A 5827-nucleotide genomic window follows, 5' to 3' on the forward strand; every position below is an offset into this window, starting at 1 on the left:
GGAATGTTGAGTATTTATGTTGTGTTTATTATTTTTATTGTATCAAAAATTATTTTTTAATTATTTTATTTATTTACATATTTACAATTTCAAAATAAATCTGATCAATGTGGGCAGAAACAATGAGGAATGTTGAGTATTTATGTTGTGTTTATTATTTTTATTAAAAAAAAAATTATTTTTTAATTATTTTAATTTAATTGTGGTAAGGCTGAAGGAACAGGGATTTGAAACACAGCCTCCCGAATCTCAGTGCTCTGACACAATAGGCTCAGCAGGACCTCAGGTCACGGGCACAGCGGAATTCGAAAGGCTCTTTCTCTCCAGTTTACTGCTACAGGACCTGATTCGCCAGTCTAGTGAAGGCATTCACCGTTCCATGTAGAAATGAGTTTCAAAGCTATGGTATGAGTAAAAGAGATCTTTCTCCTCTTAGAGCTCACCTCCGAATCTAAGGTCACCGTGACAAGGGGCACAACACTTGGGACTTCCCTGTGAGCAAAGGTCCCACACATGTTACAAAAAAAAAAGCCTATTTCAAGAACTGTATTATACTAAGGTGGAAAACAGATGAAATGGGCAGATTCCTTAGATACATGCGAATTACTAAAGCTGAACAAAGAAGATACAAGAATTCCAAATAAACCAGTATCAGTCAGTGAAATTGAAAATATATTAAAAACTTACCTACAAAGAAAAACCCAGACCCTGAGTCTACTGCTGAATTCTACAAGAAATTTGGAGGTGTAATGCCGTGACTTCTCGAACGTCAACGAAACTGAAGTGGAGGTAGTACTCCTAGATTCATCCCTGGAAGCAAGCACCCTTATAGCAAAACCAAAGCAGGATGAAGCCAAAAAGAGAAGCCCAGGCCAATCTCCTAATGAACATAGATGTAAAAATTCTCAAGAGTTTGGCGAACAGAATGCAGCAAATTATCAAGAAGACCTTGTTCAGGCACAAGTAAAAGAGACTCCAGGGAAGCCAAAGAGAAAAATGATTTTCAGAGAAGCCAGAGAGAAAAACAGGCTCACTAGGGCCAAGGAGAAAATGCACTCACTAGAGCCAAAAAAGCAAAACTTCCTCATAAGAAACAAAAGGGGGAAGAGTGTATTGATTTTTATCAGGTATAAAACATAGGTCAAAAACAAGCTCTTTAGGGCAGCAGTTGTAAATAGAAATGCTTGTTGTATTAAGGATTCCCCTATTTACTGTTTTTTTTTTCTTATTTATTTAGTACAGGGTCTGCAGGGTCTCCATAGATCGGACTCGTAATGATCCTCCAGTTTTCAGCCTCCTAAGCACTGGGATTACAGGCGCGCCCCACTGTGCGCGGTCTCAATCAGCCATCTCAGCGCACCCTGGGGTGGGGCTGGCACTGCCCGCTGGGGCTGCTGCCAGGCGCTTTAGTCCGCTGAACTGTCAGGCCGGCCCCTTTACTGTTTTGTTTTGGACCTGGATTAGGGAGTGTTTTGATTGTATGCTTGCGGAGACAACCATGGAGGGTTTTTCTTGGAGCAATATTTTATTTATTTATTTGAATTTATTTTTTATTTATTTATTTTTCAAGGTTTTATTGATAAACAGATAGCAATGAGACAGTTTCAAATCAAATCGGAAGTACAGTTTCAACAAATAATACACTGCATATATTCTTCTTAGTGGTTAATTGCTGTACAAGATGCAGACTTGTGATCCTATTTACAAACACCATTAGAACAAATCATTCTATTCATTAAGAGAATGCAACTATATATCTATCCCAACCACTTTGAATATACAGATACAAAATGGACATTCATAGGCATACCCCATTTTTTCTAAGTTCTGTTATTGAATATTATAGGTGTGTAAACTCAGCAAAATATTCTAAAAGAGTCCAGTAGCCCATAATAGCATTGGGTCTTCTGTTTAACTGGCAATGTCAGAAATTATTGACCTGAGTCCCCCACAGCTCAACTTAACAGCATGGCTTTATTTCCTATATTTCGTCTTCATACTTTTCTACTGGATGGTTAAGACCAAGGTAAAGCAGGACCTGTGCAACAAGAGTTGTAGCTTTTTGGTCTGAGAAGGTCAGTGAAATGCCCTCAGGATTTATTCTGAGATCCTGTACCTCAGATTGTAGAACCTTTGCCAGTGCAGCCGTGTGGATGAGTCACGGCCATTGCTTGGCCAATGTGCTCTCTGTGAAAGCCTGAGAGAGTGTCTTCTCCCCATGTGACTCTCCTTAGGCACACTCTATGTCATCGATCACTTTCCTCTTTGGCCCCATAATCTTCTTGATCAGAAAATTTGGGACACTACCGAGGTACATGACATTACAGTACAAGTTCTCATAGGTCCTGAGTCTTAATTGACCTTAGAAGACTAGGGCCAAAATGTTGACTTTCCTTGTAGCCCTCCTTTTACTCTAATTTTGGTCTGCAAACTTAGGTTGTTAACCATCCAGAAGACAAGCTTATTGTTATTATCAAACGATTTAGGCTATCAAGCTTAACCTCACTATCTCACTGCATTTCAAACATCTTAGGCATAATAAGGAACAGGTATTTTTCATCAAGTATTGATATGTTGAACTTTAAGTCCCTATATAATATGATGCAAAAACATTTAAAATTAGATTATATTTTAAAAATAGGATAAAGAATTCTATGCTTCTCATGTTTGCACATAAGTCCAAAGATCTCACCATATACAACCTTGAAGCAGGACAGTCTCACAATATTCCTTTTCCTGTCTCTATTGGAGCAGTATTTTAAAATTAAGTTCTGAATGGAAAAAAATGACACAAAAACAGACACCCCCCCCCCCAAAGAAGGCGCTGTGGAGGACAACCAAACCCTTTCCCACTAGAGGACTGTTCACTGTGGCTTTCAGATTCACAGCCACCCAAGGTAAAATTGATGACTGAGCCACAAGCAGCTACTTCCACCTCCCCAGTTCAGAGGACTGATTAAGTGGGACACAGGAGGGGCTGGGGAGATGGCTCAGCAGAATAAGCGCTTCCCTGGCAAGCGCAAGGGCCTGAGTTCAATCCCCAGTTCCGCAAAAAAAAAAAAAAGAAAAAAGAAAAAGTGGGACACAGGACTGAGCCACATGGGGCTATTAACCTGGAAACAGGCTTGACAAATTTTTTTTAAAAATTTGTGTTCCTCATGCACAATACATCTTCCCTCACTCCCAGTCATCTCTAGCGAACAGATGTCGCTCATATTCGTGCGTGTGGCTCTTTACGTGGGGTCTACATTTCAGTGAATACTTGCTCAGGATTTACTTTCCGTCTGCCCATACCGGTAGAGTGGCCGGCCATGTCGTTGCTACTGGCTGGACGCTCTTAGTGCCCTCAGCTGCCCCTAAGCTGGGCAGCTGAGACTGGCAGTGGCCCAGCTTATAGGAGTGCTGCGTTCCAAAGTTTTGTAAAACTTTTCACATTTCTCTTGCCACAGAAATTTCTTAAAACTCTCAAGGTCTAGGAATTCTTAAACATGCTAACCTTACACTGGTAATTCAAATACAAAAACGAGGGGAATCCTTCCTTACAAAATTCACACTTCATAATAGACTTCACTTAGCAGTATATACTATTAGCCTTTTAAATCCTTGTTAGGGGACTGGCCAAATAGCTCAGCAGATTAAAGCACTTGCAAGCAGGCGCAGGGGCCAGGGGTTCAATCCCCAGTTCTGCCAAAAAAAGACAATCGGGTAAAGGAAAAGAAGCTAAAAAGGGTCTTTTGGAAAGATCTTCCTACTGGACAGCAGAAGGGACCGACCCAGTATTCATATTGGGTCAAGGGTATGCTGTGTCTTTCCAGAATGTGCTATCTGGCTGTGTCATGGTCCCAGACCCAGAGAAGGAGTTCATTCCACCTTTCAAAAAGCTGATGCTGGGGCTGGGGAGATGGCTCAGTGGAATAAGCCCGTCCCTGGCAAGCGTAAGGGCCTGAGTTCAATCCCTGGTTCTGCAAAAAAAAAAACCTGATGCTCAGTCCTGTGGCATTGATGGCTCAGAGGCCATGTAGACCACAGCTGTAGACAGGGATGGGGCTGGGCACAACATGGGGCCGCTTAGAGACCGACCCAGGCTGCCCGGGAGATAGTAACAAAAAATGGGAAAAGTGGATCTGAAAAGTGACAGAGTATGCAGAGACAACTGAGCTGGAGGCTACGTGAAAGAAAGGGACACAAAACTTGCCCCTGCTCTTTTTTTTTTTTTTTTTTTTTTTTTTTTTTCCAGAACTCAGGCCCTTGCACTTGCCAGGGAAGTGCTTATTCCACTGAGCCATCTCCCTGGCCCCACCTACTCTTAAGGCAAAATACAAAATTATATATTACAGGCCAAAAATTTTTTTCTTTCCAAATTCTTCTTGCAAGAGATCTCTGCTAATTGACCTTCAAATAATTCTGATGAGTCTGTTTATAATTAGAAACTTTCAAATTGTAAGAGTTATTATAATTCAGTTTGGCCAAGAATATATTTGAGTGCCCTTTGATTTAGTATGTTTATATGTGTATTTTCATTTTCTGTTTATCCAGTCTATGAATAGCTGTTTTATTTGCGCTCAACACATTTTTTTAACGTTTTTGGACTTTTGAAGCATTTATCTGATATACTTCCACCAAAGAAGCCAGCTGGTCAAAATAATGTTGAAATGAAACACATATTGTTGTTTATACATTATGACTTGAGTGTTTCTCACTGCTCAATAATAATGCATTAAATAATATGATCTGGTTTTCATAACTCATCAAAAATTGTTAAAATGATTAAAATTCCTTAGGATCTGGATAAATTATTGGATAGAACTCCAGTTGATGAATAAGAAAGCAGCTGCCTGGTGACAATATCTAGTTATTATTAATGGGAAACCCCAGTAATTTCCATATCATTATGGGAGACACCCCCAATCAATTCATCATCAGTAAAAGGTTAAATTTTCTTTTTTCTTTTGTATTTTAAGGAAGGGTCTACAGGGTCTCACTACTAGATCGGACTCGTAGTGTTCCACCTGTTTACAGCCTCCCAAGAGCTGGGATTACAGGCGCCTGTTACCACACCCAGTCTCAATTGCCAGCGTAGCACGAATGGCAGGCCTGGGGGAAGGTTAAATTGTCTAGAAATTATGTAATCTTTTCTCACAAAAGATGCCCATGGTACATAATAAAATTAAGGAACAAAGGTTTTTCATATTAGTGTAACAACATTGTTAATCTCATGCTTATTAAAATGTATTCATGCCTTCCACGTATACCATCCTCTAAAATATCAAACCGGGCTGGTTTATGGTAAGAGTCCCTTTCTTTCAGATTCAGACATTTGCCTTTGTGCTCCAGTTAATTGTGATAGGAGGCGCATGTCAAGCCAACAGGTCATCTACAGTAATAACAAAAACTTATGTGATATATGTGCTATATATGTGCTACATACTTAGACATGCCTGAACATTAAGCAGTCTGGACAGTCATGAATTTCTCAGTGACATCCCATTAGAGGTCAGTGAGTTAGGGAAAAGCTTCTTATGTATGAGATAGAAATGATTGATTAAAAGAGCTGTACTAGGCCAGCAAGATAGCTCAGCAGACTAAGTGCCTGCTTAGGCAAGCTCAGGAACTTGGGTTCAATCCTTGGCGCCACATGCCGTGCTGGCCCCATCCCCAGGTGTGCTAAGCCAGCCACCAAGACTGGGCATGGTGGCACATGCCTGTAATCCCAGTGCTGGGGAGGCTGAAAACAAGAGGATTACTATGAGTCTGAGCATGTAGTGAGGTCCTGTACCAAATATATTTTTAAAAACACTAAATTTTTAAAAATAAAAATAGGGCTGGT

At 40.3% G+C, this 5827-nt stretch overlaps 1 protein-coding gene across 1 annotated transcript in view; it reads left to right on the forward strand.

Annotated features, from left to right (window-relative positions):
- Usp50 (ubiquitin specific peptidase 50) overlaps positions 1-5827 on the forward strand; it is a 39552-nt gene that overhangs the window by 11707 nt on the left and 22018 nt on the right. The window lies entirely within an intron of this gene.

This window comes from Octodon degus, unplaced genomic scaffold, assembly GCF_000260255.1.
Source record: "Octodon degus isolate 3935 unplaced genomic scaffold, OctDeg1.0 scaffold00105, whole genome shotgun sequence".
NCBI lineage: Eukaryota > Metazoa > Chordata > Mammalia > Rodentia > Octodontidae > Octodon > Octodon degus.